Raw genomic sequence first — 23,259 nt, forward strand, 5'->3', positions numbered from 1 at the left:
TGCCAGCATCATTGTTTTAATCCTTTTTAGGTAATATCTTTATAAAGAATAAAAGCCTTGCTGAGAATCCCCTATGAAGAGATGGACTAGTTCAAAATCTGTCACTTCTGTAAGTGACAGCAACATAGGAGAAAAGTAATTTATGGCACATTTTACTCTGGAAAAAAACATATTTCTTATTTGTCTATGTTTGCACATATTTTAAATTGTACAATTTTTCGCCATAGTGCCTCTTCAAATATCTGGCATGCTGGATAATTACTGGAGGACATCTGTACATGCATTAGATTCTTGGCTGAGTCGGCCCTAGATGTCTGTCTCGGCTAGGAACAGTCTAGCGTCTATGCAAGCCATGTATGCAAGGCTGCACAGCAATGCCTATATAGACATACTCCTTTTTTCAGTCACACAGGGGAGAGGAGTAGCAGCTCCTCCACTGAAATAAAACAAGGTCAGTGGCAACTAGTATTGGCCACACTGGGTCATATACACTGAAAGAGGAGTGCTTATACTTCTGGGCACTGAGCTTCAGCTGAAGTAATTATACTATCGCAATATCTAAATTATAGTACAGTTAGGATGATGGCAGGTAAGTACAGTATTGGGTTATAGGTTATTGTTACTGTCTGGTTGGGGCCAGGCTATGGTTCTCATTGTGGATTAAGTGAAAGTATGGTGACAGGTTGCATTAAGAATAGTCAAAATGATAGTTGTAAGGACTGTTTCAATGGGCTAGAGAGGTAATGATCAAAGTCTTAAGCAGGCTTCTATATACTGAAGGGTGGCTTCAAACATAAGGGGTGCCACAAACAAAGTTTGCCTGGGGTGGAAAAATATAAATTCAGCCATGAATCCCAATATCTCATAGCAAGATTACAAAGTATAGTAGTGCATGTATGCTCAGGTACTTCCATCTGACTTACATCCAATCCAGTAATGATCAGTTTGGGTGATAGAAGCTAAGGGTCTATTTACACTATGTCCAATTTCTAAATATGGTGAATGCAAGTATAGTTCTAGGCTGATCGTGTTATCAGTTTTAAATAATATTGCACATACATACAGGTATACACAGATGAATATGGAGAGCATCATTATTTTAATTACCATTAGTAACACCAAATAATTGTAATACTCTTCAGGATGCAATGTGGGGGGACAGCACACTATCCTCTGTGCATGGTCCAGTCTGTCTGACACCAACAGACCAATCTTGCATAACAACGTACTTGACCTGCACCAATTCTATTCATACGCAGTTCTTGTTTAGTCAGTGCAGTTTCAGTCAACGTTTTCCAAAAGTAACGTCATTCTTTCCCAAAGAACTCTGTCAAATCTCAAACCGCATGTATTTTATAATATAACAAGTGCTGACTGTGAAATTGTGACCAGTCTAGCACAGCCTTCATTAGTAACCAAATTACTCATACTTGCTATAGAAAATCAGCAGGCAAACAAGGGTATGCAACAAGGCAGTTATTCTCCCTGAGCATACTGTGCACGGAAAGAATGAAACAACAGAAGAAATATATATAGGACTTAATTTTACTGATGCACAACATCTTTATAAAATAAGGCTTTTTGTTTTTGTTTTGTTTTTTACAGCACCCTTGAAATGTAATGTAACTTGAAGTGTCGGTAGTGAATTAATTCTGGTCCATAACATCAGCTAAGGCAGTTTTCGGGAACTCTGGTCTTTCTCTTCACACTGACTTCGATTTAGAAGTGGTGAATAAAATTCCTGCCGTCTAACCATTACTAACTTCAGTCTACTCCATTAAAACATTCTTCTTTGATTCATAACTTGTGTGACACATATAATGTGGCCATGTATGCCCAGTATTTATGTCCAGGTAATCCTCTTTGTTTTTAGTCTTTCTGCAAGTCAAACAGATGACAAGACAAAAAACATGTATATTGCGCTTTTCTCCTGGCTGACTCAAAATGCCAGAGCTGCAGCCACTAGGGTGTGCACTATAGGCAGTAGCAGTATTAGAGTCTTGCTCAGTGTCTCCTTACTGAATAGGTGCTGGCTGAACAGGAAAAGCCAAGATTCAAACCCACGTCACCTGTGTCAGAGGCAGAGCACTTAAGCATTACACTATCCACTCGATCTTGGCCAACATCCTGGAAAAAAACAAAATATGTTGGTACAATATGCATGGGGTGTTGCTGGGATTGGAGAAGATCTGGAGCACCTCTGGGTCAATGATGGGACAACTGTGCAACACACATGTCCTACTGTGGGTTTAGTCAAATAAAGTATGTGAACCTAGTAAGGGTAGAACTATGAATTACTGGACCGCCCTTCTCCCTGGACATCACTGTTTCACCAGGAAAGATCCTTAGACTACCACATTCAAGATGATCAGTGCATGTTGAATAAGTGCTTAATGAAGGCTCAGATGCTGATTCTTCACCTGAAAAGCTCTTCTTGTCTTTTAAGAAGCTAAATCAGAATTGCATTGAAACTGTGTAGCCCAAATCAGCTTATTCTCACATCCTCACATCATAACTGCGCAAAATAGCACAAGCAACCTACACCCCTACGGGCTGAATAGGTGTGCAATGTTTCATAACTGTACTTACAAAACTGTAGGAGGACAAGCGTGAAGAAAATAGCTGAGTGTGTATCGGCTGTGCCTACTTTGGGGCATCCCACCAAAGTTCACATTTTAACCCTTTACCAGCCAGGTAAAGTAAAACTTTTTTTGGCTGCAGGGTCCAAACTTTCCTGCCACTGGGGAAGTGTGCCTTCCCCAGCCTGGCAGGCTCGGCAGGGTGTTGTGGTGGTAGGGATTTCTCATACATACCTGTCCGGACAGCTGGATTGGCTTATTCTTCCTCCACCGCGGCGTTGACGTATGCATGACACATATGACATGTCTTTTCCATCTCTTCTTCCATCTCTTTCGTCACCCCTCTTCTCCCAGTTGTAACACTGTAACACTGACACAGTCTCCTGGATCCCAATCACATGTCATATCATGTGATCAGATGTGATCAGGATTCAGAAGACATGACAGAAGTTCAGAGCCATAGGCAAACGCAGGGGGGGGGATTACAGCTGCCCAGAATCCCCCCTCAGGCCAGGGCTGGTGTAGTGTCTGGGGACAGGCACAAGTCGAGACACCAGAATATCTGCAGGTATCCTGCAGCTCACAGCACTACCACCTTTCTTTCCCTGCTACAGCTGACTTTGGATGTAGCAGCAGCGTGTGTACATAGCATGGAGCAGCTCTGGGGAACTTAACAGAGCACAGAACTAGATATGAGCACAGCCCTGTTCCCCTGCTATGTGAATGCTTCACTTTCCACTTCAATAGCAATGTTGGCTGTCCTCATTATTATCTGTATCTAAACTACTCCTGATCGATCTTGTTGATCGGGAGCAGATCGGACATGTCGGATATAATTGTCAGATCCTGCCAGTTGGACGGGAAATTGCATTATGTGTACCCAGCATGATGTCCTACCATATTATTATACTGTGTTGTGTGTGGATGAAGGAGACCTTTTAAAAACACCCCCCTTGAAAATCCTGGGTTTGCCCCTGAGAGCTGCTGGTGAAAGAAGAAGAGAAGCCACCTAGAACAGGTAAATATAACTGCTTACTGCCACGCACTCGTTGGGCTGCACTAGGCAGACAAACTAGATATGCCAACAGAGGCTGTCAACGCACCAGCCGCTGTAAAGTGTACCAGAGGTGACATGTGAAATGACAAGATAAACATGCGTATGTACAGTACTAATCATATTAATAACCAGGCTGTTTTACTTGTTTTATTTTGCTGCCTGAAATAGTTAATTATTAAGGCTGGAAATGACAGCTTCTGTCTTGTCAGGAATATAGTAAGCATCACTGATAAGCAAATTACAGCCATAAAAGTTTTCCTGGCAGAATACATTTTTCTACATATTTCTGAGAGCAGAGGGAGAGAGAAAGCGTAAATATAGTTCATGTATTTTCATTTAGGGACACTTAATAGACTGCCACTGAGCAGAGACAACAAAACATTCAATCTTTTTTCTAAATGTTTAAATATAAAATAAAATCCTGGGATCCTTTATCAAACCCTGTATTGTTAGTAAAGGTGTACATTAGTTTAAAGGTTCTCCTATAAAGGTGTACATGAGAATGAAGGGTCTTCCTATATTAAGCCTCCTCTCTCTTAGGTATAAACACCAAAGCTGTGTTACTCTAATGGTTGTTCCATGGCATAACAGGGATGTTTCTGACTGTTGCCACATGCTATATCAGTGATGTTTTTAGGCATAGGCAAACCAGGCAGGTGCCTGGGGTGATAACCTGTGGAAGAGGCTCCCAGAGAGCTATTTTTAATGTGTGTTTCATGAAATTCATACACCATTAGGTATCAATAGCAATTTTAACACCCAAATGGGCACTACTGATTAGTATAACAAAGAAAACTAGAATAGCATAACAAAGATTTGGCCAATGCTATTAAGGTGCTAATTAACCCCCTTGGCGGTATGAAAAATACTGCCAGGGGGCAGCGCAGCAGTTTTTTTTTAATTTTTTTTTTAAATCATGTAGCGAGCCCAGGGCTCGCTACATGATAGCCGCTGCTCAGCGGCATCCCCCCAGCCCCGCCGATCGCCTCCGGCGATAGGCGATCAGGAAATCCCGTTCAAAGAACGGGATTTCCTGGAGGGCTTCCCCCGTCGCCATGGCGACGGGGCGGAATGACGTCACCGACGTCAGCGACGTCGGGACGTCATTGGGAGACCAGATCCACCCCTTGGCGCTGCCTGGCACTGATTGGCCAGGCAGCGCAGGGGTCTGGGGGGGGGGGGGGTGCGCGCCGCACCGGATAGCTGCGATCGGGCGCGTGGTGGCGGCGATCGGGGTGCTGGCGCAGCTAGCAAAGTGCTAGCTGCGTCCAGCAAAAAAAAAATAATTTAAATCGGCCCAGCAGGGCCTGAGCGGCACCCTCCGGCGGCTTACCCCGTGTCACACACGGGGTTACCGCTAAGGAGGTTAAAGGACCTCAATCGAAATTGTATAATTTCAAATACATGTTTATAAGAAGAACACTTATCCCAGATTAAAAAGCACTATAATTACTTTTCTCCTATGTTCCTGACACTTACAGAAGACAATAAAACGCTGAAAAGTCTGGCTAGTTTTGGACTAGTCCATCTCCACATGGGGGATTCTCAGGTGTTTTTTTCCCATTTTTTAAAAGCATTTACTGTAACATCAAGTTGCTCAGTTCAGAGGCCAGAATAGTGAGTGAAGGAGTAGAGTGGCCAGTCGACATTTTGTATTCATCCTTTTCAGGAATTGCTTTTTGTAAAGAATAAAGGAGATACTGAGAATACCCTGATAAGGAAATGGACTAGTCCAAAACCTCTCAGATCTGTTGGATTTATACTGCTTACTGTAAGCGACAGCAACGCAGGAGAAAAGTAATTCATAGTAGTTTAATCCGGGAAACATGCACTTCTTATATATATGCACAGACATGTTTTTAAGTTTTACAGTTTTCCGCGATAGTGGTCCTTTAAACTATAATTGATTTACATTTTATCTGTACTGATTAATGTAATTCTACTGGATTTCTAGGACAATATTCTGGCCTGGTAATAATTTGTGTCTCCTCTATAGCTTATTTTGCTAAACAACTTCATTTCTGTTTATAACAATTTGTTATTGGTGTTAATAAAACTAGATTTGTTGAGGGGGGGGGGGGAGGTGCACCAAAAGGTGCCTTACCTAGGCCACCAAAATAGGTGATAGAAACATCAGTGCACACAAATAAAAAGTGAGGCCTCTAAAGAAAAAAATACCATACCTACTGTGAAACATGGAAGAGACCTGGCTGTGCTTTAAGGTTTTCTTTGGCCTTTTAGAGGTTGGCTCTGATTTGAATCTTATCAGATATTTATGGAAAGAACTGGAACATACAATCACAGGAAGCATCTTTAAATCTGACACAGCTGGATCAGTATTATCAGGAATTGGGAGCTAAACTGATTGTTGGCAGGTGCAAATGCCTCACTGAGCACTAGAGGATTATTATTATTATTTTTTTTAACGGATTGCCTCTCAAAATTGTCTAACAAGAAATTAAGGGAACATGTTAGTGAACATATTTTAAAAACATCTAAACATGTAATAAAGATGTCCTCATGGCATTCATTACTGGCAGCATAGCGATGGTCTGGACTCACTATGTTTCCAAGCTGCCATCACAGGTTGCACTGGTTCAAGTGGTGAATATATATAATACTAATATTATCATATTATAATTACTGTATATACTCGCAAGCAAGTCGAATTTTTGGCCCCCAAAAAGGGGGTCAAAAGTTGGGGGGTCGGCTTGCTTGCGACTCACCTGTGGTCCGCACGGCGGCTGCTGTGTGATGACGAGGCAGGAAGCCATAGAGAGAGAGCGGCTTCCTGTAGCTATGGGAACGGCTCTCTCTCTCTATGGCTTCCTGCCTCGTCATCACACAGCAGCCCCGTGGGGCGCGCTGCTGTGAGTGAATTACTTTACGAGCGGAGAGGGGAATATTAGAAGATGCGGCACCAGCTCAGGTAATAGCGGCGACCGCGGGGCAGGGGAGAGGAGGGGGCACTACCTATACTGGGCACTGTACTAGCTATACTGGGGCACTATACTGGTCACTACCTACCTATACTGGGTGCTATACTGGGCACTACCTACCTATACTGGGCACTATACTAGGGCACTATACTGGGCACTACCTACCTATACTGGGCACTATACTAGCTATACTGGGCACTTTACTAGCTATACTAGGGCACTACCTACCCATACTGGGCACTATACTAGCTATACTGGGACACACTGGGGGGATCACGCGGCCAGCATTTCCTACCCCCGGCTTATATGAGGGTCAATCATTTTTTCCTGTTTTTTTAGGTAAAAGTTGGGGGGTTGGCTTATATGCGGGTCGGCTTGCTTGCGAGTATATACGGTATTATATAATAATAAAATATGTTTCCTTTAGATTGTAAGCTTGCAAGGGCAGGGCTCTCACCCTTTTGTGTCTTAAAATGTTATTCATTTAATAGTTTGCACTCTGTTATACATTTTATTCATCATGTTACATCTCCTATTGTAATCACCAGTTCTGTATTTTGTACCAATGTTCATATTTGATGTATATCATTGTCTGTATCATTATGTATCCCTTGTTTGTTTTCCCACTTTGTACAGCACCACAGAATATGTTGGCACTTTATAAATAAATAATAGTAAATAATAAAGTGGTCGGACCGGTTTTTGTTTCGTAAATGTGCCAAGCACAGTCCTAGGCAATTGCAGGTTGGCCAAAGGGAAGCAGGAAATTTGGGCGCCCACAGCTAATGGACAATTTGGGCGCCGCCACAGACACTAATGCAAGTATTGGCTATTGGGTGCCCAAAGCAGAAATCTGGGCGCCCAATAAATATCGTTTATTACCACGTTATAGTTTTTGAGCTGTATTTCATTTTGATAATAATACAACATTATATTTTTTTATTTTTTATCGTATTGAAAATTAGAAAGTTATAGTAATTGAAATTTTTTGTCTTTTAAAAAAAAAAATCTTTTTAGGCTTCGAAGGTGGGTTTTAGGGTTAGTCGTCAGGAAGGGGGGTTTTAGGGTTAGGCGTCAATCAGGGGGAGTTTAGGGTTAGACATCAGGATGGGGGTGTTAGGGTTAGGTGTCAGGAAGGGGTGTTTTAGGGCTTGGGTTCAAGAAGGGAGGTTTTAGAGTTAGACATCAGGAAGGGGGTTTTAGGTTTAGGGGTCAGGAAGGGGGGTTTTAGGGTTAGAGGTGGGGGGGAGGGTTGTGTGTAAGAGTAGGGTTTTATTTAGCTACAGTAAAATATCTGTAACATTTATCAATGTATCATTATTACCACTGTAAATTAAATGTTTATGGTTTTCATTCTGTGCCCAATTAATGATGGTATTTATTGTTTACACTTATATAGGCTTCACCCCGCTCATTCCTTGTGCCCCTATTTCATGCATGCTGCCAAAGTATGTGATTATGGAAACAGTGTCACTGCAAGATACAAAAGTCTACTTGAACAAAATATATTAGTGTTTCTTTGCTACATTAACTTTCCCATATATGAGAAATGTTAAAATGCAGCCATGGTAATTTCAACTCTATTTAAATTCAAGCATCTTCCTCACTGTGTCAAAATTTGCATTCTGTTGAGCTGCGACTAACTAATTGGTCTAGGACATTTATTTAATGCATCACATTTAATAAGGAACAGATGAAACTAATTTCCCTTCATTGCTAAACAAATTATAGCCAATATTTTAATGACAGATAATGTGAAGAAGACTGCTGGGCCTAGAATTTCAATCTGGAGAACTGTTATCACCACCTAAATTTAGGCAAATTATATAAATTACAGTAAGTAACGGGCATATTTCCATTAAGACAAGGGAAGACGATCCTTGGACACAGCCTACTTAAGAAGTTACAAGTAAAGAAGTGTAGTATGCAGTGCATTGAAGCGGTGTTTACTCCATCCAATTATGCACAAAGAAATCCCAGATTTTCTATATTCCCTGCATGTGACTAGATGCTTTGAAGTGGAACCCACTTTAGCTTTGGATATATCAGGGAAGGGTTAAACAAAAATGCTAAGATTTTAACTTGAGAGCAGTGCTAATACTACCGTTATATCTAAGCAAAATGAAAAAAATGTTTTGGTCATTGCTCTAGCTCACAGGTGTCAAACTCAAGGCCCTTGGGCCGAATGCCATTTTATGTGTCCTCCGAGAGCTTCAAATGTGCAGCATTGTAAGCAGTAACAGATGAGCAGCACACTGCCTTCCCAGCCAGAACAACACACTGATGACAGTGTTTCTGGTTGAAAGATTGTCAGTTTGAGCCCAAGTGCAACAACAACCCATGGGACCGCTCTGCAAAATTAGCATGGGGCCCCCTTCTCAGATCCAAACACCCCTGTGTGGCTGATAAGACATTCACACCTACGCACCTTTCCCCCGGGACCATCTCCCCACATAGCAGAGCACCACAGCGAAGCACTGAAATATTTACCTGTTCCAGCAGTGCACCGGGTCTCTTCTGTTTTTCCCAGCGCTCTATACTTCCGTACCTCCAGCTCCCGATCACATGACATACAATAGGAACCAGAGGTATGCAGCAAAGAGCATGTGTCTGTCCAGAAGATGGTGAACAAAAGCAGCACTGGATTAGGTAAACATTAAACTGCTCTGCACAAGGGGAAATGCTGGGCCCAAGGAACCGCCCCCAATGGTCGCTATAGTTACACCACTCAATTTGAGACTGCTCAATAAAATGTAATAAACGGTTTGGCCCGCGACTTAAACTACGGTATGTTTTAGATTTTGCCAACTGACGTGATTGAGTTTGACACCCCTGCTCTAGCTTAATGTGACCCTGTAGTCCTAGATATATGTAGGCTGCCAATTTTTTTTCCTTTTATACTATGCCAGTTACCTGGCTATCATGATGATTTTCTTTGCTTCAGCTGAAACAAACATGTGCTTAGTGTGGCCAAACTTTAGTCAGAACAACTGATCTGAATACTTGTTCTCTTGTCTCTTGTATTAAATGCACTTAACAATTGCAGTAACTTTAACCCAATTGAAAACCTGAATGAAGGCCTGTTCACACTGCAGCAAAAAAATGCAGCCAAAGTAAAAATAAAAGCAATGCAATGCACACGGACTGGATCGCAAATGCAAAATCCTAAACTGCTGCATTTTTCCACAACCGTATTAAATATTGATCATGCATTTGTTTTCCTGAAATCATGTTAGAATAAAGATACATATGCAGAGCTATCCTTAGCCACTTAAGCTGGCCACTAACGGTCCAATATCTAGCGAAAAATCGTTAGAGCGATCAGAAATTCTGATCGGACGAAAAATCGTTCACTACACCATTAACTAACCAATCATTGCTTCCTATCTATCACGACCACCAAGAAAATCCAAATTTTCGTTCAACGAAAATTCATTCGGGCGACATTTTTTTTCACTCGTTCATAATCGATTGTGTCCACCAATGGAGATTATTTACAACCAATCCAATCAGAATTTCTGATCGCTCGAATGATTTTTCGTTAGAAATTGGACTGTTAGTGGCCAGCTTAAGAAAGACTATCAAACTGTCATGTGGCTATTCTCCTTTGGCCTTGAAGCGGAAACAGTTTAGTGCATATTAGGACTGTGCGGATTCATGTGGCCTCACTAAAAAAAAATATCTGGCCAGGGAAATCCATCTTGGACAGTCAATATTCCTCCTGAAATCGTTTTTTTCAGCAGTGTCTGCTTGTGCTAGAGGTTCTCTCTGGAGGGTCACCAGATTCTGGATGCAATATAAGCCTATTTATAGCTGCAATTTGCATTGCGGGTGGCCCTGGCACCCACTATTTTTTAATGGGTGAATCCGGTGCAGAAATCTACCATTATAGCTAAGTTTTAAATGGATGCTTATGGGCGGCGATTGGGGTGGGGGATTCTTTAGAGTTAGGTTGGGTAGGGAGAAGTTTAAAGAGAACCCAAGGTGGTTCGGGTCCCCACATCGCCGCTCTCTGCCCCCCCCACCTCTGCACTATCACCCCCCAAAATTAGCACCAATATTTGTTTGGTTATTTGGTTCTATGTGAGAATGGGGTTAGGTTCGGACATGGTAAAATATTGCTAAAATTACCAATATTCTATTATAGTTATGTCACAACCATTTTTTACTTGCAGTGCTGTTATAAGTACACCTCCCTGAGTATGGCCCCGTTCACACTGCACACGTTTCCAGCCACGTTTTGGAAACGCGTGCAGGTGGCCGACACGCACGACATCAGACAGTGCATAGAGTGCTCTGTCTGATGTTCACACTGCATGCGTTCCGGACCTGTGCGGTCCGGGAACGCATGCTGCACGCATTTTTTGCCAAAACGCGTGGCTGTCCCATTCACTTTTCAGTGATGGGATCAGCCACGCAACGCATACAAACGCGGATGGCGTGCGTTAGTACGCGTTGCGTTCCGCGTGCGTGCCCGTCCGCGTTTGTAATGTAAACGTGGCCTATATCAGTCTTGTCTGAAGTGACCGTTTTTTTCCAGATGTAAGCAAATTGCACCCAGCTCACCTTATATTGCTTCTCTAAACCCCTCTCTTTTACCCCTCATTTCCAGAAATTTGGGAGCCTGTATAACATAAATAAATGCAGAAATGTGGTGATTATGTAAACCTTATATTTAATTGAAAACACTATAAAGACGATGTTGAAATTGAATTATTTTTCTGCAAAATATAGGCTCATTTAGATTTTGATGTCAGCAGCACATTCCAGGAATGCTGAGATGGGGTAACTTGTTGACTTTTGAGCTGCATCATGTCTCTCTTTAACAACACTTTTAATGTCTGGGAACCAAGATGTCCAACTGGTACAGTTCTGAAAGTGAAATATGGCCCTATGCTTGCTTGATTTCAGCTGCTCAACAGTTTGGTCTCCTTTGTTGTATTTTTTTTCCATAATTCACCTAATATTTTCAGTGTGTGAGGGATCTGAACTAAAGCAGGGGCAGGTTAATACCCAAATCCTTGCATTATACAGCCGTGCTGTTGTAATACATGCAACATGTATTGTATCCAGGTCTCCCCTTGATAGATGTTGTTTGGGTGACATTATACTGTACAGTGGCGTAGCTTAGGAGCTATGGGCCCCGATGCAGGTTTTACAATGGAGCCCCCCAAGCACTCTATACATAAAAATTGATACGGCGCACCAAAACCTTCACTGGCAACTACAGTGTCAGAGGTGCAAGAAGGGGATGGGGAACAGTGTGTTAATGATCACCACTATTCAAAGTATCTATAAAAGTGATTATTATGAGCACAGGACAAATAGAGAGCTAATACTGTAGTTGAGAGAGGGCACTACGGGGCCCCTCTGGCCCAAGGGCCCCGATGCGATCGCAACCTCTGCAACCCCTATTGCTACACCCCTGATATTGTATGTTGTTCTAAAACCTGAATGCAAAATAATCAGCATGATGGTACCTTCCAAGGAGTGCAAGCTACCTATGCCATGTTCAATAATGTATCCCCATACCATCATGGATGCTAGTTTTTGAACTGTTAACTTTGGATTTGGTAGACCACAAACCAGAATCCACTTTGCCTTACTTAGTCCATGTTAAAAGAGCTTGGACCTAAAGATGTTTCTGTATTATGTTTATGTTTAGTTTCTTGTTTGCAAGTTAGGGTTCTACCTTGCATTGTGGATATAAGGGTGTCCTTATAACCAAAGAAGTAAAATAATAATTTTAGTAGAAGTTCTACTTTAAATTAATGCATCATATAAAACCATGTCTATTCACTGTTAATCTGCTATTGGTTACAGAGACAGAAATGTCCTAAAACTAGAAAGGTTAGCAGATTTGAATATGACATAACAAAACTGAGTAGCTGTGGCAATAGCAGATATTAACCGTGTGATGACAGCACTGGTATCAGTAGTCTATCATGACCACTTATGGTTTAGGGCTGTATGCGGTTATAGTACACAAGTGTATAAGCTGCAATGTGTCTGCTGAATCGTTTATGTCAACAAGCAGTGAATGGGCCAGAGCCTCTTCTATCTAATATTAATTCCTCTTGCATGCCTGAATTCTAGTGTAGGCGAACAGAAACAGCATTTAATCTGTGTTACTCTACAGTGTCAGCACAATGAGTGAAAATAAATAGTTCTCTCAATTGAACAGCAAGCTCTCATTGGGAATTCATTGTGAGGAGACCTACTAGGGTTGCAGAGGTGGCATTGTCCAAAAGGCCAGAGCTGTAGCAATTGCTTTCATTTTTTTATTAAGAATCTTTAACATTGCGCTTCTTCTGCACACGATACAGCATTTAACAAGTTCCGCTATTCTGCTAGAACTCCTCTTTTACTTCAGTACTGCTCAAAGCACAGGTTCACAGACTGCATTTTTTATAAAAATTGGTGTAGTTCTTTTCATATGATGGAATTTCATAAGCTGGTTTCTGTGCATAGATGCCAGTGGCTAAGCTTATACCATGGAATCCCATTGCCCTATAATCTCAGTCGGTCCTGATGTAACTGGTCCTAAAGTGTCACTTAAAATGCACACTTACACCTTTTTACAATTCCAGGCAAATAATTAGCCTAGTAGTTCTTTGAAACATTAACTAATTATCTCATTTACATTCTCCAAGCCAACAGTTATGCAATTGTGGGCAAACAAATATGACCACTGGAGTCCACTACCTGACCTGCCTAAAGATGTGTGGCAATTCAATAGCATTGTATGTCCTTTACAGTGATAGAGGGCACTAAGGGCCTGAGCACACCTTTGTCTGCAATGCATTTTACACAATCACATGGCACCTGCATTTCTCTCCATTGCAGCACTAACTACATTCAATAGTACAGCATTACACTGCATGCAGCAATAGGTTGTCCAAACACACTCCTGTGCAGGAGCCAAAACCTTACTAATATGCTAATAGACTGATAAGCACAGTGTAGGAAGGAGTAAAACAATAGTATTGGTTATAATTGTTGTGTATGTCCCCACTACAGAAATTGTCTCACTTCCTGTACTTGGGACCTCTGTGGAGCTTCTTGACTTCTACACAAAAACAAGTGGTCCTGGGGAAAAGAAACAAATGAACACTCAGGGCCCGTTTCCACTAGTGCGGTGCGATTTATTTGCGGAAAAGGCATAAACGAATTTGCATGCGTTAGTATGCGAATTTTCATGCGAATTTGCATGCATTTTCATGTATCTTTGTAAGTATGTGAATTCCACCATATCAGTGGCTGTGTGCTTTTACATTGATTTTACACGAAAACGTATGCGAATTCGCACAAAATTCCGCATAGAAAAAACGCATGCGAATTTCCTATTAAATACATTACATGCAAATCGCACACTAGCCTTGCGGTGTGCGAATTCTGATGGCTCTGCTGTGCAGATTTTTCCTGCACAGTAAAACGCTCAGTTTTCCTGACAAGTGGAAACAGGCCCATTGACTATTATTGGCTATGCGAATCTGCATGCAGAAAAAACGCATGCAGATTCGCTTTAGTGGAAACGGCCCTTTCTGGGAGATTTTTTTTTTCTTTGCTCTACAAAGATTTTATTTGTTTAGTGGGGATTGTGTGACTTTTCAAAAATGCCCTAATTTCCTGTCTGAGTAGGAAGTACAAGAAATGATCAACAATGAAGACACAGGAATGCGGTAACAATCCAAGAGAGTTTCTACCAATATGCACACTATTGAAAAAAAAATATTGAAAAATATTTCTAGAATTGTGTTTTAAAGACTTGAATTAACACATTGTAAAAACGTATTTATAGGAATCACAGGGTTCATGTATCCACTTGTGATTCAGGTAGCGTCTGTTATCCTGTACTGACTCAACTGACTGATTTCTTCTAGCACATTAGAGCTATTGCTTTAAAAACACATGGTTTGTATGTGGATGTGCAGAGTAATAATAGCTTTATTTATGCAACATTTTGAATGCCTGGACAATATGTGTCATGCTCTTGGTATTAAGTGTGCTTCTATAATAATACAGTTACTCTGCAACTAGACTGAAGTCACTTCTCCAAAAAGCTGTCCCTGCTGTCACTGTGTCATTAATTGCAGGCTGAGTAGTTAACTTGTACTTACATGACCCAGCTACCTTTTATGGCCTGAAATCCACTTCAAATTGTTTTGTTGGGGAAGAAACAATAAATCTAGGAGACATGCTCAGTGAGCACCGATTACCTTTTATACTAAAGTAGAAATAAGCTGGAGGACTCTGTGCATAGCAAGGGAAACAGATTCCAGTCATCAGGTAAAAATATGCGTATATATTCATGCAATGCAATGTTCGCACTATGGAGACTGATATCAATTTTTTAGTTCTTAAGTCATCAATACATTTATTTTTTGATTGCGCCTTGCACAGATGCACCACACAGATTCTGGGGCCATATAGAAAAATGTTATGGTCAGATGGATCAGAAAGGAACCATTTGGCATCAACACCATAACAGAAAGCTAAAACCAATACAACTAACCATTCAAAGAACCCCATACAAGCCGCTGGGCTGGGTTCACACATACACTGTGTACAATTCCATTACAGTGCTGTCAGTTTTATTCAGTTTGCATCAGTTTTCGATCAGTTTTAATAGACAGGAACAGAACAAATTTAAAACTGATACAACATTGATGCAAACTGATGAAAACTGGATGTTGGAGCTTTATAAATACAATAAATAAAATCGCTGACGTCATAGTTTTGCAATACTTTTTTACCTGCGCACTGCGATTTTTTATAAAGCACTTTTCTAAGCACTTTTGCAGAGCGATTCTGTACTTTTTCACCCTGAAAAGAATAAATACAATGTATTTATTCTTAAAAGCGCTCTGGAAATCGCTATACCAAGCGCTTTTTCAAGCGTTTAGCGATATACCTGCCATTATAGACAAATCGCCCCAAAATTGGTACAGACAGTGCTCTTACGGGGAATCATTGCACAAGTGCTTTCAGGGCGATTTTCAAAATCGCCTGCACTTAAAAAAATCTCGAAAGCGCCCTTAGTGTGTACAAGCCCTAACAGTCACCATCAAATCTGTCTGAACTTGAATGGTTTTGCAAAGAAGAGTGGTCAAATATTGCATAGCCGATGGAGTATATTCACTAAATCTGGACAGATGGCACACGCGAAGATTACACACTAAGGGCTTGATTCACCAGACAAATAACATGCCCTATCAGAGTTAACATGCCTTATCAGATGGGCAGATAGATAGTGACAGGCAGCCTATAGGGCCAATCAAAGTGCAAGGATAATGTCCTTTAAAGTGATTGGACCCGCAGGGGCTCAGGGCAGGACGAGTGGAGCTTTCATCACTGCCAATTAGCAGACATAAGTTCATAGCGCTCTCTATGCTACTCTGATAAGGCGTGTTAACTATGAGAAGGGGTGTTAACACTAATAAGGTGTGTTAACTCTGATAAGGCATGATATCCGTTTTAGTGAATAAAGCCCTAAGTGTGTAAAGTTCACGTGTGCGGTCTCATCACATTTAGTGTGTAAACTTCACGTGCGTGGTCTCCCCACATTTAGGGCTTGATTCACTAAGACAAATAGCATGCCTTATCAGCGTTAACACGCCTTATCAGAGTATAATAGCGAGCGCTACAAACTTATGCCTGCTAATTGGCAATGATGAAAGCTCCACTCGTCCTGCCCTGAGCCCTTGCAGGTCCAATCACTTTAAAGGACATTATTCCCGAACTCTGATTGGCCCAATAGGCTGCCTGTCAAGTAACAGGCAGCCTATTGGGACAATCAAAGTGTGGGGATAATGTCCTTTAAAGTGATTGGAGCTCTCGTCATTGCCAATTAGCAGACGTACGTTCATAGCACTCGCTATGCTACTCTGATAAGGTGTGTCAACTCCGATAAGGTGTGTTAACACTGATAAGGCATGCTATTTGGGGGCTTAATTCACTAAGACAAATAGCATGTCTTATCAGCGTGAATACACCTTATCAGAGTTAACATGCCTTATCAGAGTTAACACTCATAGTTAACATGCCTTATTTGAGTAGCATAACAAGCGATACAGATGTATGCCTGCTAATTGGCAATGACGAGAGCTCCACTCATCCTGCCAATTAGCAGACATAAGTTCATAGCGCTCGCTATGCTACTCTGAGTAGGCATGTCAACTCTGATAAGGTGTGTTAACTATAATAAGACATGCTAACTCTGATAAGGCATGCTATTTGTCTTAGTGAATCAAGCTCCTTACCTCTGATAAGGCACCTTAACTCTGATAAGGCACCGATAAGGAACCTTAACTTGATAAGGCATGCTATTTGTCTTTGTGAATCAAGCTCTAAATGTGGGCAGGCGGCACATGTGAAGTTTACAAAATAAATAAGGGCAGACAGCACACGTGAATTTTACAATCAAAATTTATTTTCCAATTAATCAACCAGTTAAGATTGAAAACCCCAATTAATTCCAGGGTAGCCTTTTAAAAGTATGACTCTCTCTGCTCACATTGCAGAAAAGAATGGTTTCATAGGTTACCAGGTGTAATGTGTACCCCTGTGGTAAGTCATTACTTTTGTGTCACGTCAGGCAGAGTTATTCTTACATTAGTCAGTGATACTATCCCTGTACATGCCAATTTATAAAAGGAACTAATGCCTGTTTATAAATTCACTGTGCATTTAAAAAGTGCGTGCTTTTTACTGCTCCCAGATCAATAACGTATTCTTCCATCCGTGCCTCTATGCAAGAGATTCATGATAATTTAACAGAAGCTCTAAAAGTATAACCTGAAACTAATGTTGGTTATTCCTCTTCTTGCCAATACATTTAGGGTCCTTCCCCACCTCAGCTCATGAAGTATTTGCTTAGGTTTAGTGCCATTTATCACTTCATTAGCATGTTCCTGGGAAGCTGACACCTTGTACAAGGCAGTGAAATATAGCCTGTGTCTCAGGACTGATGAGTCATTGTGTTATGTTAGCCTGAAGAAAATCTATTGGCTTATTTCACCGATGACAACATTCATTGATTTTACAGCTTCCCAATTTATCCTTCAGATGCTAGGCAAAAGTAAGTAGTAATAGTCCTAATACAGCCTATGTATTTATACAGGATGCTCAGCCTGCCAGAATAAAGCAACTGATATAGTATTATGTCCAACACTCTAGCTATCTAATCTACTGGCAAACAACTGTCCAGGTCATGTGCGTGGAAAAAAAGTAAATATGTTGTGTCACTGTTGGTGAAACAGAAGCCAGGACTGTTCTTTATTCTTTTTGTAGTTATAGCTTTAGTGCAGGTCACATGCTGCATGTGCAGTCGTGTGTCAGAGGCAATTTTACTATAACTAGAGGACAGTAATATCACGGTTAACATAAGTGGTGACTAATTGCTAAGGGGAAAATGAAAGGAGATTGCCATTAGAAAGAGGTTTATAGGGTGTCTTTTTTCCATTCCACGGTTCAGAAAAAAACAATATGACCATTCCAGCCTTAAAGGACCACTATCGTTAAAAATTGTAAAATTTTAAATGCATGTAAACATATACAAATAAGAAGTATGAGCAACTGCCATTCACTAAGTGCTTTTGAAAATACAGATAACCCCAAGAATCCCCCATGAAGAGATGGGCTAATCCAAAACCTGTCAGTTTTCTACTACGTATTCGTACTGTAAGGCCCGGTTCACACTTGCGTTATTTTGCGGACTGCAGCCGGACCGCAAAGTCGGACGATTAAGGGTCCATTGTTAATCAATGGACCCGTGCGCACTCGTCCGTTCTTCTGGATCCGGATGCGGTCTGCGGTCTGGAATTTTCCAACCTGCTCTAATTTTCCGGCCCGGTCCTCCGTCCACCGCCGCCGGACCGGATTCGGACAAGAAATCCAGCACAAGAGGAACTGATGAGAAACAGAAGTGCACAACACACTTCCGGATGTAAGCCGGACGTCCTACCCCACTTCCTGTAGGGTTCTCTATGGTACAGGCGGCCGTTGTGATGTACCGAGCGCCGGACAGCCCCCAGCCTCTCCACAGCCACCTCAGAACACAGCGGAGGACAGGGAAGGACCCGACCATCCAGACGCAGGGCCCCGCGGGACGAGGAGGATGATGTCCGCACAGCAGGCTCTCCCCAAGAAGGACTCCAGCGCTTTTCCAGACCTTCCAGGCCCCTCTTTGAAAACGGAAACGGATCCAGGACGCATGAAGAACAGAAGAAGATCCGGATGAAAACTGAACGTGATCTGACCGGATCCTGATGGCCTCCTGATGGCAAACGGATGTTCTCAGAGTGGACCGGACCGGAACGGACCCGTGCCACCGGTAAGTATTTGATCAAAATGCAAGTGTGAACCGGGCCTTAGTGACAGCAACATAGCAGAAACTGTCTCATTTTACGTTGGAAGAAATGTACTTCTTATTTGTATGTGTTTACATGTATGTTAGATTTTACCATTTTTGCGATAGTGGTCCTTTAAATTTCTGTGTTTATGGCTATAAAGTGTGACTCCTTCCTAAGCTAATTCTGATAAAGAAATTGAAAGCATAAATCCTGGTTTGGATCTGGTATACTGACTGCTTTATGCAAAATTTTCACCACGATTCTTATCCAGTGTATGCTTTCACATCTCAAACGTCGCTTGCATATTTTCTCTTATCATAATGAAAGTCTTGTATATGTGTTCTCAATGTGGAGTAAGGGCATGATTTTCCTGTAAGGGTTTTAAGAGATGTGGTAGATTGGTGAATTTGCTGTGAGGGTTTAAAGCAAACCTGAACTGAAAATTAAGTCAAAACTAACATACACGCGTCATACTTACCTCCCATGTAGTGTACTCATCCATCTCTTTCTCCTCTCCTGCATCATGTTTGTCCATTGTGATAAATGGAATTCCCTGTACTCCATTTTGAAAATGGCCTCTACACCATAACAGCTTCCTGGTCAGCACACTGTTAAATTGTAATATCGCCCACTAGAGCCATAGGGAAACATGGACATTACCTTGCTCATCAGTTGTCCTTTCAGCTATAACGGACAGCAACTGATATATAACGGACAGAAACATTTACTTCAGTTCTGACAAAACCTAGTCAGAACTGGAAGGAATCGTTGTAAGAAGAAAATGGTGAGCTTCTGAGAGGAACTGACTGCGAGGTAAGTATGTAATATTAATTTGCAGGTACATCATGTGTTTTAAAACATTTGCTCAGTTCAGCTTCACTTTAAGCAGGCATTGTGGTTAAATTAATGTGCTGAACAGTTTAAGAGACACTGTGAATAGGTAGATTTACTGCGAGTGCTTTAGGAGGGAGACATGCTGCATAAGGGGACTTGATGTGAGAGTTTTGGAAGACATAGTGGATGGGTGGACTTACTGTGAGCATTTCAGTAGATGTGATGGATAGGTGGCTTTGCTCTGAAGGTTTAAGAAGACATTGTGTATAGGTAGACTTACTGTGAAGGTTTTAGAAGATGGGCGATAGGAGGTAACACTGCGGAAAGCCTGTCTGAAAATTCAATTTTAGCCAAAGATACATTTTTCAAGGAGTGACTCATCAGCCCCTGATGAGTTGTTTAAGTGATAAAACTAGTTGTGCTAGTTGGGCGGGATCACAGATGCGGAAGTGAGCCAGCGTTCCCATGCTTGGATTCAAGTGAGCATTGCAGTTGAGAGGTAGCCAACATATGGGTTAGAGCCCATGAAAACGCTGAGCCTTTTGTCAAACATCAAGCATGTGAGCGTGCAATTTTAACTTTATTACACATACCATATGGTTTTTATGCAATGGCAGGTTGCAAATTTTGTATCTTTTGAGATGTATTGTTCTACGGAGACTGGTAGGCACTTAAGGAGAGGCAGAGGGTGACTTCAGATACCCCAGAAGTGCTGCAAACCCAGCTCACAGAGGATCACTGGTAAAGGGGGAGTGGCCCATCATAAACGGAATCCGAGGTGAGAGGGATATGGAGGCTATGTTTATTTCCTTTTAAATAATGCACATTGCCTGGCTGTCCTGCTGATCCTCTGCCTCTAATACTTTAAGCGATAGACCCTGAACAAGCATGCAGATCAGATGTCTATGACAAATCTGACAAGATTAGCTGCATGATTGTTTCAGTCAATATAGACCCTACTGACCAGAAAGCTCAACAGGACTGCCAGGCAACTGGTATCGTTTAAGGGGAAAAAATTATGTCAGCTTCCATATGACTCCCGCCTTCGGTTCCTTTTAAGGGTGAGGTGGTGGCTATCACTAAGTGAGAGGATCCTCTCTATTAACACCCATTTGCTGTACTCAGTGTGGTTTGGAGGATCATTTCTTCAACCCAGCTTTTTTTCACTGGACTGCACAAACTGAGCGCTATCTTCACAGACTGTTAATATTACATTCACATTTATAAATGCACACCACCTGTGTAATACACACCCTATATGAAAGGGTTAGCGCAGTGAATCTTCTTCTAGTAACTTTGGTTGTGTCAATAGTTCTCAAAAGTTTGGACCCCCATACTGGCTTTAGTTATTCCATCATCCTGAGATGTCTTGACTGTCGCCTGGGTTGGGACTACCATGCACGTAATACCAGTGTATGCTGCCAATTATTGCCAATGCATGGAGACTGTGAAGTAATAACTCAGTTCCCCAGACCAAAATGAAAACCAGGTTAAAAGTCATGGAGAAAGGAAAATGTAATGTAAAACTATAAAAAAAGGAGTAAAATGGGAACTTGGGGAGGAAGTCTGGAATGTAGTTGCATTCACATCACTATAACTTTACCCCATTGTTATTCACAAAATACTAGCAACATAAAGAAAGTATCTATAGCTCGCTGCGCTGAAGGCAAAGGCAACCGTGTTCTGGTTCAGTGTTCTCTAATGAGAGAAATAAATCAGTATACAGAGGAAGTTAGGCTGTTTGATTCACATAGCTGATTGTAATTCACTGCTGCTCTAACACTGTTTCTATTACTCTGCTACACACACTTATTTTAGTTCAGCTTGGCAATGCCAGAAATAAACATTTCATTTATTGCTTAATCCAAATATCTTTTTTTTCTTCTCCTGAAGTTCTTATGTGACTTCCACTGAAGAGCCATATTTGGTCATTTCTTTGGCAGACAAATCCATCACAAGAGAACAGGAAAGGATAATTCAAAGGACTGTGATCTAAGCATTTTAAACCTTTTTTTCTGTATTGTGCATCTACTGTAGGTAATGTGTTTCTGAGCTCCACAAACAATGATAAAATGTCTGCGGCTTTCCTGAATTTACTAAAAGGCCACACATTCATAGTTTAGAGTGGCCAGATTGTAGGTGTCAGCAGGCTGAGGAATTACCAATGACCACAATTCTTTTTAATGCAAATATTCCAGAAAAGAAAGGTAAATGAATAATTTGATACAGTAATTTATAAATAGCATTGCTTTAGTGTTTCTCAACATTTTATTGGTATGTACCCCTTTTAGAACTCTGTACTCACCAAGTACCCCATAGCATAGTAAACAATATTACAAGTACCCCTTGACAAATAACTATTTAATCATCGTACATGATCATTGGTTCTAAACAATTTCCAAGCATTTACTATTGCTTTTAATTAGCTAAAATACTAACTTGGTGTTGTTTAAATAACATTTATCATTTTTTAAAACTCTACATTTGTTATTCTTTGTTAAGTATATCAAGCCAGAGTACCCCCTGGAACCATCAGAAGTACCCCCTGGGGATTGCGTAAAAAATGTTGAGAACCTTGACAAGTAGGCATGTTTCAGGGCATTTGACCCCTTGTGCCCTGTTTTAGCAGTGATGTGCAGGCATGGCACTGCTCTGTCTGAACCTCATCATGGCTGAACACCAATGTACAGCTGTCACATCAAAAAGTTTAGGCGCAACAATACTGTACTTAAATGCTTCCAGACGGTGGCGATTGAAATCTACACCCTGTTTTGATGCTATTATTTCTGCCAGGGAGTAGATTTCACCTCACCGCCTCTCTCGTCGCCTCCACCGATCGCATCGTTCTCTGCCCACCGCAGCTTACTCGCTCTGCCGTCTCTATGATAGCAGAGCTGTGTGTGATTCCATTGGCTCCTGACCCTGTCATCAATGTAAGTAACTCCTATTGGCTTACATTGATCACATGGCGAGGCTAATGAAAGTGACTCCTAAGCAGCTCACAGATCTCTGCAGTCATAGAGACAGCAGAGTGAGTGGCTTGAGGCGACAGGTGTGCAGCGTGGACGGCGGTTCATCATTATGCACCGGTTTCTGGTACCAGCAGTCTCTGGTCCCTAAGGGGGCAGAGACCACTGGTTCTGAAAAGGTTAATTATAGAGCAGTTGTGGCAGTGGGGATCCGGACTGTATAGTACTTGGTATGGCCCAGTCTTGTATAGGTTTAGATGAAATGTCCCTTAACCACATCAATCTTTCTTAACCACCCTGGCGTTCTGATTAAATCGCCAGGGTGGCTGCGGGAGGGTTTTTTTTAAATAAAAAAAAACTATTTCATGCAGCCAACTGAAAGTTGGCTGCATGAAAGCCCACTAGAGGGCGCTCCGGAGGCGTTCTTCCGATCGCCTCCGCGCCCAGAATAAACAAGGAAGGCCGCAATGAGCGGCCTTCCTTGTTTTGCTTACATCGTCGCCATAGCGACGAGCGGAGTGACGTCAT

The 23,259-nt window shown here is 41.6% G+C and overlaps 1 protein-coding gene across 9 annotated transcripts in view; it reads right to left on the reverse strand.

Moving 5' to 3' along the window:
- ARHGAP24 (Rho GTPase activating protein 24) overlaps positions 1-23,259 on the reverse strand; it is a 682,757-nt gene that overhangs the window by 113,853 nt on the left and 545,645 nt on the right. Inside the window, exon 1 of one of the 9 annotated variants that reach the window (XM_068233500.1) lies at positions 9,066-9,131. The exons of the other annotated variants lie outside the window; for them this stretch is intronic. The gene's annotated coding sequence lies outside the window, so the exon portion shown is untranslated. Of the gene's footprint in view, positions 1-9,065; positions 9,132-23,259 lie in introns of those variants that run through there. 9 annotated transcript variants of the gene reach the window in all.

This window comes from Hyperolius riggenbachi, chromosome 1 (genome assembly GCF_040937935.1).
Source record: "Hyperolius riggenbachi isolate aHypRig1 chromosome 1, aHypRig1.pri, whole genome shotgun sequence".
Taxonomy (NCBI): Eukaryota; Metazoa; Chordata; class Amphibia; order Anura; family Hyperoliidae; genus Hyperolius; species Hyperolius riggenbachi.